The sequence below is a fragment of the Rhinoderma darwinii genome, unplaced genomic scaffold, assembly GCF_050947455.1.
Source record: "Rhinoderma darwinii isolate aRhiDar2 unplaced genomic scaffold, aRhiDar2.hap1 Scaffold_422, whole genome shotgun sequence".
NCBI classification, from domain to species: domain Eukaryota; kingdom Metazoa; phylum Chordata; class Amphibia; order Anura; family Rhinodermatidae; genus Rhinoderma; species Rhinoderma darwinii.
Window position 1 is genome coordinate 32,654 of NW_027463769.1, and position 12,983 is coordinate 45,636.

At 47.6% G+C, this 12,983-nt stretch overlaps 9 non-coding genes across 9 annotated transcripts; all 9 read left to right on the forward strand.

Moving 5' to 3' along the window:
- The first annotated feature begins 329 nt into the window (after nucleotides 1–329).
- On the forward strand, nucleotides 330–520 carry LOC142710219 (U2 spliceosomal RNA). Its single transcript, XR_012869315.1, has one exon. It is a non-coding gene; the product is annotated as a U2 spliceosomal RNA (small nuclear RNA).
- Nucleotides 521–1,808: 1,288 nt separating this feature from the next.
- Nucleotides 1,809–1,999, forward strand: LOC142710220 (U2 spliceosomal RNA). Its single transcript, XR_012869316.1, has one exon. It is a non-coding gene; the product is annotated as a U2 spliceosomal RNA (small nuclear RNA).
- Nucleotides 2,000–3,291: 1,292 nt separating this feature from the next.
- Nucleotides 3,292–3,482, forward strand: LOC142710221 (U2 spliceosomal RNA). The gene has a single exon (XR_012869317.1). It is a non-coding gene; the product is annotated as a U2 spliceosomal RNA (small nuclear RNA).
- A 1,292-nt stretch (nucleotides 3,483–4,774) lies between these two features.
- LOC142710223 (U2 spliceosomal RNA) lies at nucleotides 4,775–4,965 on the forward strand. Its single transcript, XR_012869319.1, has one exon. It is a non-coding gene; the product is annotated as a U2 spliceosomal RNA (small nuclear RNA).
- A 1,288-nt stretch (nucleotides 4,966–6,253) lies between these two features.
- On the forward strand, nucleotides 6,254–6,444 carry LOC142710224 (U2 spliceosomal RNA). The gene has a single exon (XR_012869320.1). It is a non-coding gene; the product is annotated as a U2 spliceosomal RNA (small nuclear RNA).
- Nucleotides 6,445–7,748: 1,304 nt separating this feature from the next.
- LOC142710225 (U2 spliceosomal RNA) lies at nucleotides 7,749–7,939 on the forward strand. The gene has a single exon (XR_012869321.1). It is a non-coding gene; the product is annotated as a U2 spliceosomal RNA (small nuclear RNA).
- A 1,280-nt stretch (nucleotides 7,940–9,219) lies between these two features.
- Nucleotides 9,220–9,410, forward strand: LOC142710200 (U2 spliceosomal RNA). The gene has a single exon (XR_012869298.1). It is a non-coding gene; the product is annotated as a U2 spliceosomal RNA (small nuclear RNA).
- Nucleotides 9,411–10,710: 1,300 nt separating this feature from the next.
- LOC142710227 (U2 spliceosomal RNA) lies at nucleotides 10,711–10,901 on the forward strand. Its single transcript, XR_012869322.1, has one exon. It is a non-coding gene; the product is annotated as a U2 spliceosomal RNA (small nuclear RNA).
- Nucleotides 10,902–12,173: 1,272 nt separating this feature from the next.
- On the forward strand, nucleotides 12,174–12,364 carry LOC142710228 (U2 spliceosomal RNA). The gene has a single exon (XR_012869323.1). It is a non-coding gene; the product is annotated as a U2 spliceosomal RNA (small nuclear RNA).
- Nucleotides 12,365–12,983: the final 619 nt, after the last annotated feature.

Here is a 12,983-nt window from a genome sequence, read left to right on the forward strand (position 1 = left end):
AGCTGATACAAGGTGTGAAGGAACAAGGGGTGGCTGTGGGCATGCACTTGCTGCCGCTGCCAGTGTTTATCTGCATGGCAGCAGGGCATTTGGGCGTTGCCAGGAAGGCGTTTTTATGTAGATTCCTCCTCTTTCAGCACTGCATTGTGGTGCAAGCAAAAGAAGCAAATCCTGTCTGGCTTCCTCTCCGGCCTTTATTCACCTCCCGTGTAGCTGTGAGTGTGTGAGCCTGCAGGGCCCCATGGAATTGCCTAGAAGTAGGCTGAATCGCTGCAAGGGCTGAACAGCAGTATCGGGCAGGCTCGGGCAACGCGCGGCCCGTTCGGGTTATCGCTTCTCGGCCTTTTGGCTAAGATCAAGTGTAGTATCTGTTCTTATCAGTTTAATATCTGATACGTCCCCTATCTGGGGACCATATATTAAATGGATTTTTAGAACAGGGAGATGGAAATAGAGCTTGCTCTGTCCACTCCACGCATTGACCTGGTATTGCAGTATTTCCAGGACCGGTGCACCCTTTCCTTATGTGTTGACTAAAAGCAGATTCCAAAAGTGTTTTTTGTCTTTGCTATTGTTTCTGTCTTTCTGAAGGGATCTCCCCTTTTAATCCCATTATTTCAACACCTGTTGGACAATGCATGAGTGATAATGAGCTCATTGATTAAATGCAATTAATGAATAGATTGCCACCTCTTGTTGTGTGTCGTCTGTGTTTCTGTGTTTCCGGCATTTCACATTGGAACACCTCATTCACCTTCCTTGTCTTCTCTCCGCCCTCCCTTTTAGGTAAGTTAAAGAGCTGCACCTGAGCCAGCCACTGATTGATTGATTGATTGATTGATTGATTGATTGATTGATTGATTGATTGATGCAGCACAACAGTCAAATAGTGGAGTGGAGTAGGGGAACAGCAAACAGCCAATAAAGCAGCCCGCCCGCTCGCCTGCCCGCCACAATGGACCTACCTGTGTACACTAGATGGATGTGATGGAATGTACTGTCGTCCCTACATTTCAAGAAGAAGTAAGAATTGCAGTTGCAACAAAGCCTTGCTTGCCTACAAAGAGAGCAGCAATTTGGATTTGTTACTATGTTACCTAGAAGAATAACAAACTGTGCAAGGATGGAGGTTGTAGGAGCAAGGAGAAGTTGTCTGTAAAGTTGGTGGATGCCTATTTTCCATTTTGCAGTCCCTTGTCTCCCTCTTGTGGCCTCCTGGAGGCAACTAGCTGTGCAAAAAAAAGACAGCCTGGCGGCCGGCTGTTGCAGTGTTGCCCTCTCAGGCAACACTGAGTGACTGACTGAGCCTCACCGTCTTATATAAAGTTCAGACGGAACTTTGCACGTGTCATAGTGGAGCCCTCAGGATTCCAGAGCCAGCTTTCTGACATCATAATGGGGCCTCAGAGATAAAAGCCTGGGCCCAGGCAGTGTTGGTCAGTGCTGCTCAGCAGGCAGCACTGGACTGGACTGGATTACAGCTGATACAAGGTGTGAAGGAACAAGGGGTGGCTGTGGGCATGCACTTGCTGCCGCTGCCAGTGTTTATCTGCATGGCAGCAGGGCATTTGGGCGTTGCCAGGAAGGCGTTTTTATGTAGATTCCTCCTCTTTCAGCACTGCATTGTGGTGCAAGCAAAAGAAGCAAATCCTGTCTGGCTTCCTCTCCGGCCTTTATTCACCTCCCGTGTAGCTGTGAGTGTGTGAGCCTGCAGGGCCCCATGGAATTGCCTAGAAGTAGGCTGAATCGCTGCAAGGGCTGAACAGCAGTATCGGGCAGGCTCGGGCAACGCGCGGCCCGTTCGGGTTATCGCTTCTCGGCCTTTTGGCTAAGATCAAGTGTAGTATCTGTTCTTATCAGTTTAATATCTGATACGTCCCCTATCTGGGGACCATATATTAAATGGATTTTTAGAACAGGGAGATGGAAATAGAGCTTGCTCTGTCCACTCCACGCATTGACCTGGTATTGCAGTATTTCCAGGACCGGTGCACCCTTTCCTTATGTGTTGACTAAAAGCAGATTCCAAAAGTGTTTTTTGTCTTTGCTATTGTTTCTGTCTTTCTGAAGGGATCTCCCCTTTTAATCCCATTATTTCAACACCTGTTGGACAATGCATGAGTGATAATGAGCTCATTGATTAAATGCAATTAATGAATAGATTGCCACCTCTTGTTGTGTGTCGTCTGTGTTTCTGTGTTTCCGGCATTTCACATTGGAACACCTCATTCACCTTCCTTGTCTTCTCTCCGCCCTCCCTTTTAGGTAAGTTAAAGAGCTGCACCTGAGCCAGCCACTGATTGATTGATTGATTGATTGATTGATTGATTGATTGATTGATTGATTGATTGATGCAGCACAACAGTCAAATAGTGGAGTGGAGTAGGGGAACAGCAAACAGCCAATAAAGCAGCCCGCCCGCTCGCCTGCCCGCCACAATGGACCTACCTGTGTACACTAGATGGATGTGATGGAATGTACTGTCGTCCCTACATTTCAAGAAGAAGTAAGAATTGCAGTTGCAACAAAGCCTTGCTTGCCTACAAAGAGAGCAGCAATTTGGATTTGTTACTATGTTACCTAGAAGAATAACAAACTGTGCAAGGATGGAGGTTGTAGGAGCAAGGAGAAGTTGTCTGTAAAGTTGGTGGATGCCTATTTTCCATTTTGCAGTCCCTTGTCTCCCTCTTGTGGCCTCCTGGAGGCAACTAGCTGTGCAAAAAAAAGACAGCCTGGCGGCCGGCTGTTGCAGTGTTGCCCTCTCAGGCAACACTGAGTGACTGACTGAGCCTCACCGTCTTATATAAAGTTCAGACGGAACTTTGCACGTGTCATAGTGGAGCCCTCAGGATTCCAGAGCCAGCTTTCTGACATCATAATGGGGCCTCAGAGATAAAAGCCTGGGCCCAGGCAGTGTTGGTCAGTGCTGCTCAGCAGGCAGCACTGGACTGGACTGGATTACAGCTGATACAAGGTGTGAAGGAACAAGGGGTGGCTGTGGGCATGCACTTGCTGCCGCTGCCAGTGTTTATCTGCATGGCAGCAGGGCATTTGGGCGTTGCCAGGAAGGCGTTTTTATGTAGATTCCTCCTCTTTCAGCACTGCATTGTGGTGCAAGCAAAAGAAGCAAATCCTGTCTGGCTTCCTCTCCGGCCTTTATTCACCTCCCGTGTAGCTGTGAGTGTGTGAGCCTGCAGGGCCCCATGGAATTGCCTAGAAGTAGGCTGAATCGCTGCAAGGGCTGAACAGCAGTATCGGGCAGGCTCGGGCAACGCGCGGCCCGTTCGGGTTATCGCTTCTCGGCCTTTTGGCTAAGATCAAGTGTAGTATCTGTTCTTATCAGTTTAATATCTGATACGTCCCCTATCTGGGGACCATATATTAAATGGATTTTTAGAACAGGGAGATGGAAATAGAGCTTGCTCTGTCCACTCCACGCATTGACCTGGTATTGCAGTATTTCCAGGACCGGTGCACCCTTTCCTTATGTGTTGACTAAAAGCAGATTCCAAAAGTGTTTTTTGTCTTTGCTATTGTTTCTGTCTTTCTGAAGGGATCTCCCCTTTTAATCCCATTATTTCAACACCTGTTGGACAATGCATGAGTGATAATGAGCTCATTGATTAAATGCAATTAATGAATAGATTGCCACCTCTTGTTGTGTGTCGTCTGTGTTTCTGTGTTTCCGGCATTTCACATTGGAACACCTCATTCACCTTCCTTGTCTTCTCTCCGCCCTCCCTTTTAGGTAAGTTAAAGAGCTGCACCTGAGCCAGCCACTGATTGATTGATTGATTGATTGATTGATTGATTGATTGATTGATTGATTGATTGATGCAGCACAACAGTCAAATAGTGGAGTGGAGTAGGGGAACAGCAAACAGCCAATAAAGCAGCCCGCCCGCTCGCCTGCCCGCCACAATGGACCTACCTGTGTACACTAGATGGATGTGATGGAATGTACTGTCGTCCCTACATTTCAAGAAGAAGTAAGAATTGCAGTTGCAACAAAGCCTTGCTTGCCTACAAAGAGAGCAGCAATTTGGATTTGTTACTATGTTACCTAGAAGAATAACAAACTGTGCAAGGATGGAGGTTGTAGGAGCAAGGAGAAGTTGTCTGTAAAGTTGGTGGATGCCTATTTTCCATTTTGCAGTCCCTTGTCTCCCTCTTGTGGCCTCCTGGAGGCAACTAGCTGTGCAAAAAAAAGACAGCCTGGCGGCCGGCTGTTGCAGTGTTGCCCTCTCAGGCAACACTGAGTGACTGACTGAGCCTCACCGTCTTATATAAAGTTCAGACGGAACTTTGCACGTGTCATAGTGGAGCCCTCAGGATTCCAGAGCCAGCTTTCTGACATCATAATGGGGCCTCAGAGATAAAAGCCTGGGCCCAGGCAGTGTTGGTCAGTGCTGCTCAGCAGGCAGCACTGGACTGGACTGGATTACAGCTGATACAAGGTGTGAAGGAACAAGGGGTGGCTGTGGGCATGCACTTGCTGCCGCTGCCAGTGTTTATCTGCATGGCAGCAGGGCATTTGGGCGTTGCCAGGAAGGCGTTTTTATGTAGATTCCTCCTCTTTCAGCACTGCATTGTGGTGCAAGCAAAAGAAGCAAATCATGTCTGGCTTCCTCTCCGGCCTTTATTCACCTCCCGTGTAGCTGTGAGTGTGTGAGCCTGCAGGGCCCCATGGAATTGCCTAGAAGTAGGCTGAATCGCTGCAAGGGCTGAACAGCAGTATCGGGCAGGCTCGGGCAACGCGCGGCCCGTTCGGGTTATCGCTTCTCGGCCTTTTGGCTAAGATCAAGTGTAGTATCTGTTCTTATCAGTTTAATATCTGATACGTCCCCTATCTGGGGACCATATATTAAATGGATTTTTAGAACAGGGAGATGGAAATAGAGCTTGCTCTGTCCACTCCACGCATTGACCTGGTATTGCAGTATTTCCAGGACCGGTGCACCCTTTCCTTATGTGTTGACTAAAAGCAGATTCCAAAAGTGTTTTTTGTCTTTGCTATTGTTTCTGTCTTTCTGAAGGGATCTCCCCTTTTAATCCCATTATTTCAACACCTGTTGGACAATGCATGAGTGATAATGAGCTCATTGATTAAATGCAATTAATGAATAGATTGCCACCTCTTGTTGTGTGTCGTCTGTGTTTCTGTGTTTCCGGCATTTCACATTGGAACACCTCATTCACCTTCCTTGTCTTCTCTCCGCCCTCCCTTTTAGGTAAGTTAAAGAGCTGCACCTGAGCCAGCCACTGATTGATTGATTGATTGATTGATTGATTGATTGATTGATTGATTGATTGATGCAGCACAACAGTCAAATAGTGGAGTGGAGTAGGGGAACAGCAAACAGCCAATAAAGCAGCCCGCCCGCTCGCCTGCCCGCCACAATGGACCTACCTGTGTACACTAGATGGATGTGATGGAATGTACTGTCGTCCCTACATTTCAAGAAGAAGTAAGAATTGCATTTGCAACAAAGCCTTGCTTGCCTACAAAGAGAGCAGCAATTTGGATTTGTTACTATGTTACCTAGAAGAATAACAAACTGTGCAAGGATGGAGGTTGTAGGAGCAAGGAGAAGTTGTCTGTAAAGTTGGTGGATGCCTATTTTCCATTTTGCAGTCCCTTGTCTCCCTCTTGTGGCCTCCTGGAGGCAACTAGCTGTGCAAAAAAAAGACAGCCTGGCGGCCGGCTGTTGCAGTGTTGCCCTCTCAGGCAACACTGAGTGACTGACTGAGCCTCACCGTCTTATATAAAGTTCAGACGGAACTTTGCACGTGTCATAGTGGAGCCCTCAGGATTCCAGAGCCAGCTTTCTGACATCATAATGGGGCCTCAGAGATAAAAGCCTGGGCCCAGGCAGTGTTGGTCAGTGCTGCTCAGCAGGCAGCACTGGACTGGACTGGATTACAGCTGATACAAGGTGTGAAGGAACAAGGGGTGGCTGTGGGCATGCACTTGCTGCCGCTGCCAGTGTTTATCTGCATGGCAGCAGGGCATTTGGGCGTTGCCAGGAAGGCGTTTTTATGTAGATTCCTCCTCTTTCAGCACTGCATTGTGGTGCAAGCAAAAGAAGCAAATCCTGTCTGGCTTCCTCTCCGGCCTTTATTCACCTCCCGTGTAGCTGTGAGTGTGTGAGCCTGCAGGGCCCCATGGAATTGCCTAGAAGTAGGCTGAATCGCTGCAAGGGCTGAACAGCAGTATCGGGCAGGCTCGGGCAACGCGCGGCCCGTTCGGGTTATCGCTTCTCGGCCTTTTGGCTAAGATCAAGTGTAGTATCTGTTCTTATCAGTTTAATATCTGATACGTCCCCTATCTGGGGACCATATATTAAATGGATTTTTAGAACAGGGAGATGGAAATAGAGCTTGCTCTGTCCACTCCACGCATTGACCTGGTATTGCAGTATTTCCAGGACCGGTGCACCCTTTCCTTATGTGTTGACTAAAAGCAGATTCCAAAAGTGTTTTTTGTCTTTGCTATTGTTTCTGTCTTTCTGAAGGGATCTCCCCTTTTAATCCCATTATTTCAACACCTGTTGGACAATGCATGAGTGATAATGAGCTCATTGATTAAATGCAATTAATGAATAGATTGCCACCTCTTGTTGTGTGTCGTCTGTGTTTCTGTGTTTCCGGCATTTCACATTGGAACACCTCATTCACCTTCCTTGTCTTCTCTCCGCCCTCCCTTTTAGGTAAGTTAAAGAGCTGCACCTGAGCCAGCCACTGATTGATTGATTGATTGATTGATTGATTGATTGATTGATTGATTGATTGATTGATTGATTGATTGATGCAGCACAACAGTCAAATAGTGGAGTGGAGTAGGGGAACAGCAAACAGCCAATAAAGCAGCCCGCCCGCTCGCCTGCCCGCCACAATGGACCTACCTGTGTACACTAGATGGATGTGATGGAATGTACTGTCGTCCCTACATTTCAAGAAGAAGTAAGAATTGCAGTTGCAACAAAGCCTTGCTTGCCTACAAAGAGAGCAGCAATTTGGATTTGTTACTATGTTACCTAGAAGAATAACAAACTGTGCAAGGATGGAGGTTGTAGGAGCAAGGAGAAGTTGTCTGTAAAGTTGGTGGATGCCTATTTTCCATTTTGCAGTCCCTTGTCTCCCTCTTGTGGCCTCCTGGAGGCAACTAGCTGTGCAAAAAAAAGACAGCCTGGCGGCCGGCTGTTGCAGTGTTGCCCTCTCAGGCAACACTGAGTGACTGACTGAGCCTCACCGTCTTATATAAAGTTCAGACGGAACTTTGCACGTGTCATAGTGGAGCCCTCAGGATTCCAGAGCCAGCTTTCTGACATCATAATGGGGCCTCAGAGATAAAATCCTGGGCCCAGGCAGTGTTGGTCAGTGCTGCTCAGCAGGCAGCACTGGACTGGACTGGATTACAGCTGATACAAGGTGTGAAGGAACAAGGGGTGGCTGTGGGCATGCACTTGCTGCCGCTGCCAGTGTTTATCTGCATGGCAGCAGGGCATTTGGGCGTTGCCAGGAAGGCGTTTTTATGTAGATTCCTCCTCTTTCAGCACTGCATTGTGGTGCAAGCAAAAGAAGCAAATCCTGTCTGGCTTCCTCTCCGGCCTTTATTCACCTCCCGTGTAGCTGTGAGTGTGTGAGCCTGCAGGGCCCCATGGAATTGCCTAGAAGTAGGCTGAATCGCTGCAAGGGCTGAACAGCAGTATCGGGCAGGCTCGGGCAACGCGCGGCCCATTCGGGTTATCGCTTCTCGGCCTTTTGGCTAAGATCAAGTGTAGTATCTGTTCTTATCAGTTTAATATCTGATACGTCCCCTATCTGGGGACCATATATTAAATGGATTTTTAGAACAGGGAGATGGAAATAGAGCTTGCTCTGTCCACTCCACGCATTGACCTGGTATTGCAGTATTTCCAGGACCGGTGCACCCTTTCCTTATGTGTTGACTAAAAGCAGATTCCAAAAGTGTTTTTTGTCTTTGCTATTGTTTCTGTCTTTCTGAAGGGATCTCCCCTTTTAATCCCATTATTTCAACACCTGTTGGACAATGCATGAGTAATAATGAGCTCATTGATTAAATGCAATTAATGAATAGATTGCCACCTCTTGTTGTGTGTCGTCTGTGTTTCTGTGTTTCCGGCATTTCACATTGGAACACCTCATTCACCTTCCTTGTCTTCTCTCCGCCCTCCCTTTTAGGTAAGTTAAAGAGCTGCACCTGAGCCAGCCACTGATTGATTGATTGATTGATTGATTGATTGATTGATTGATTGATGCAGCACAACAGTCAAATAGTGGAGTGGAGTAGGGGAACAGCAAACAGCCAATAAAGCAGCCCGCCCGCTCGCCTGCCCGCCACAATGGACCTACCTGTGTACACTAGATGGATGTGATGGAATGTACTGTCGTCCCTACATTTCAAGAAGAAGTAAGAATTGCAGTTGCAACAAAGCCTTGCTTGCCTACAAAGAGAGCAGCAATTTGGATTTGTTACTATGTTACCTAGAAGAATAACAAACTGTGCAAGGATGGAGGTTGTAGGAGCAAGGAGAAGTTGTCTGTAAAGTTGGTGGATGCCTATTTTCCATTTTGCAGTCCCTTGTCTCCCTCTTGTGGCCTCCTGGAGGCAACTAGCTGTGCAAAAAAAAGACAGCCTGGCGGCCGGCTGTTGCAGTGTTGCCCTCTCAGGCAACACTGAGTGACTGACTGAGCCTCACCGTCTTATATAAAGTTCAGACGGAACTTTGCACGTGTCATAGTGGAGCCCTCAGGATTCCAGAGCCAGCTTTCTGACATCATAATGGGGCCTCAGAGATAAAAGCCTGGGCCCAGGCAGTGTTGGTCAGTGCTGCTCAGCAGGCAGCACTGGACTGGACTGGATTACAGCTGATACAAGGTGTGAAGGAACAAGGGGTGGCTGTGGGCATGCACTTGCTGCCGCTGCCAGTGTTTATCTGCATGGCAGCAGGGCATTTGGGCGTTGCCAGGAAGGCGTTTTTATGTAGATTCCTCCTCTTTCAGCACTGCATTGTGGTGCAAGCAAAAGAAGCAAATCCTGTCTGGCTTCCTCTCCGGCCTTTATTCACCTCCCGTGTAGCTGTGAGTGTGTGAGCCTGCAGGGCCCCATGGAATTGCCTAGAAGTAGGCTGAATCGCTGCAAGGGCTGAACAGCAGTATCGGGCAGGCTCGGGCAACGCGCGGCCCGTTCGGGTTATCGCTTCTCGGCCTTTTGGCTAAGATCAAGTGTAGTATCTGTTCTTACCAGTTTAATATCTGATACGTCCCCTATCTGGGGACCATATATTAAATGGATTTTTAGAACAGGGAGATGGAAATAGAGCTTGCTCTGTCCACTCCACGCATTGACCTGGTATTGCAGTATTTCCAGGACCGGTGCACCCTTTCCTTATGTGTTGACTAAAAGCAGATTCCAAAAGTGTTTTTTGTCTTTGCTATTGTTTCTGTCTTTCTGAAGGGATCTCCCCTTTTAATCCCATTATTTCAACACCTGTTGGACAATGCATGAGTGATAATGAGCTCATTGATTAAATGCAATTAATGAATAGATTGCCACCTCTTGTTGTGTGTCGTCTGTGTTTCTGTGTTTCCGGCATTTCACATTGGAACACCTCATTCACCTTCCTTGTCTTCTCTCCGCCCTCCCTTTTAGGTAAGTTAAAGAGCTGCACCTGAGCCAGCCACTGATTGATTGATTGATTGATTGATTGATTGATTGATTGATTGATTGATTGATTGATTGATTGATGCAGCACAACAGTCAAATAGTGGAGTGGAGTAGGGGAACAGCAAACAGCCAATAAAGCAGCCCGCCCGCTCGCCTGCCCGCCACAATGGACCTACCTGTGTACACTAGATGGATGTGATGGAATGTACTGTCGTCCCTACATTTCAAGAAGAAGTAAGAATTGCAGTTGCAACAAAGCCTTGCTTGCCTACAAAGAGAGCAGCAATTTGGATTTGTTACTATGTTACCTAGAAGAATAACAAACTGTGCAAGGATGGAGGTTGTAGGAGCAAGGAGAAGTTGTCTGTAAAGTTGGTGGATGCCTATTTTCCATTTTGCAGTCCCTTGTCTCCCTCTTGTGGCCTCCTGGAGGCAACTAGCTGTGCAAAAAAAAGACAGCCTGGCGGCCGGCTGTTGCAGTGTTGCCCTCTCAGGCAACACTGAGTGACTGACTGAGCCTCACCGTCTTATATAAAGTTCAGACGGAACTTTGCACGTGTCATAGTGGAGCCCTCAGGATTCCAGAGCCAGCTTTCTGACATCATAATGGGGCCTCAGAGATAAAAGCCTGGGCCCAGGCAGTGTTGGTCAGTGCTGCTCAGCAGGCAGCACTGGACTGGACTGGATTACAGCTGATACAAGGTGTGAAGGAACAAGGGGTGGCTGTGGGCATGCACTTGCTGCCGCTGCCAGTGTTTATCTGCATGGCAGCAGGGCATTTGGGCGTTGCCAGGAAGGCGTTTTTATGTAGATTCCTCCTCTTTCAGCACTGCATTGTGGTGCAAGCAAAAGAAGCAAATCCTGTCTGGCTTCCTCTCCGGCCTTTATTCACCTCCCGTGTAGCTGTGAGTGTGTGAGCCTGCAGGGCCCCATGGAATTGCCTAGAAGTAGGCTGAATCGCTGCAAGGGCTGAACAGCAGTATCGGGCAGGCTCGGGCAACGCGCGGCCCGTTCGGGTTATCGCTTCTCGGCCTTTTGGCTAAGATCAAGTGTAGTATCTGTTCTTATCAGTTTAATATCTGATACGTCCCCTATCTGGGGACCATATATTAAATGGATTTTTAGAACAGGGAGATGGAAATAGAGCTTGCTCTGTCCACTCCACGCATTGACCTGGTATTGCAGTATTTCCAGGACCGGTGCACCCTTTCCTTATGTGTTGACTAAAAGCAGATTCCAAAAGTGTTTTTTGTCTTTGCTATTGTTTCTGTCTTTCTGAAGGGATCTCCCCTTTTAATCCCATTATTTCAACACCTGTTGGACAATGCATGAGTGATAATGAGCTCATTGATTAAATGCAATTAATGAATAGATTGCCACCTCTTGTTGTGTGTCGTCTGTGTTTCTGTGTTTCCGGCATTTCACATTGGAACACCTCATTCACCTTCCTTGTCTTCTCTCCGCCCTCCCTTTTAGGTAAGTTAAAGAGCTGCACCTGAGCCAGCCACTGATTGATTGATTGATTGATTGATTGATTGATTGATGCAGCACAACAGTCAAATAGTGGAGTGGAGTAGGGGAACAGCAAACAGCCAATAAAGCAGCCCGCCCGCTCGCCTGCCCGCCACAATGGACCTACCTGTGTACACTAGATGGATGTGATGGAATGTACTGTCGTCCCTACATTTCAAGAAGAAGTAAGAATTGCAGTTGCAACAAAGCCTTGCTTGCCTACAAAGAGAGCAGCAATTTGGATTTGTTACTATGTTACCTAGAAGAATAACAAACTGTGCAAGGATGGAGGTTGTAGGAGCAAGGAGAAGTTGTCTGTAAAGTTGGTGGATGCCTATTTTCCATTTTGCAGTCCCTTGTCTCCCTCTTGTGGCCTCCTGGAGGCAACTAGCTGTGCAAAAAAAAGACAGCCTGGCGGCCGGCTGTTGCAGTGTTGCCCTCTCAGGCAACACTGAGTGACTGACTGAGCCTCACCGTCTTATATAAAGTTCAGACGGAACTTTGCACGTGTCATAGTGGAGCCCTCAGGATTCCAGAGCCAGCTTTCTGACATCATAATGGGGCCTCAGAGATAAAAGCCTGGGCCCAGGCAGTGTTGGTCAGTGCTGCTCAGCAGGCAGCACTGGACTGGACTGGATTACAGCTGATACAAGGTGTGAAGGAACAAGGGGTGGCTGTGGGCATGCACTTGCTGCCGCTGCCAGTGTTTATCTGCATGGCAGCAGGGCATTTGGGCGTTGCCAGGAAGGCGTTTTTATGTAGATTCCTCCTCTTTCAGCACTGCATTGTGGTGCAAGCAAAAGAAGCAAATCCTGTCTGGCTTCCTCTCCGGCCTTTATTCACCTCCCGTGTAGCTGTGAGTGTGTGAGCCTGCAGGGCCCCATGGAATTGCCTAGAAGTAGGCTGAATCGCTGCAAGGGCTGAACAGCAGTATCGGGCAGGCTCGGGCAACGCGCGGCCCGTTCGGGTTATCGCTTCTCGGCCTTTTGGCTAAGATCAAGTGTAGTATCTGTTCTTATCAGTTTAATATCTGATACGTCCCCTATCTGGGGACCATATATTAAATGGATTTTTAGAACAGGGAGATGGAAATAGAGCTTGCTCTGTCCACTCCACGCATTGACCTGGTATTGCAGTATTTCCAGGACCGGTGCACCCTTTCCTTATGTGTTGACTAAAAGCAGATTCCAAAAGTGTTTTTTGTCTTTGCTATTGTTTCTGTCTTTCTGAAGGGATCTCCCCTTTTAATCCCATTATTTCAACACCTGTTGGACAATGCATGAGTGATAATGAGCTCATTGATTAAATGCAATTAATGAATAGATTGCCACCTCTTGTTGTGTGTCGTCTGTGTTTCTGTGTTTCCGGCATTTCACATTGGAACACCTCATTCACCTTCCTTGTCTTCTCTCCGCCCTCCCTTTTAGGTAAGTTAAAGAGCTGCACCTGAGCCAGCCACTGATTGATTGATTGATTGATTGATTGATTGATTGATTGATTGATTGATTGATTGATGCAGCACAACAGTCAAATAGTGGAGTGGAGTAGGGGAACAGCAAACAGCCAATAAAGCAGCCCGCCCGCTCGCCTGCCCGCCACAATGGACCTACCTGTGTACACTAGATGGATGTGATGGAATGTACTGTCGTCCCTACATTTCAAGAAGAAGTAAGAATTGCAGTTGCAACAAAGCCTTGCTTGCCTACAAAGAGAGCAGCAATTTGGATTTGTTACTATGTTACCTAGAAGAATAACAAACTGTGCAAGGATGGAGGTTGTA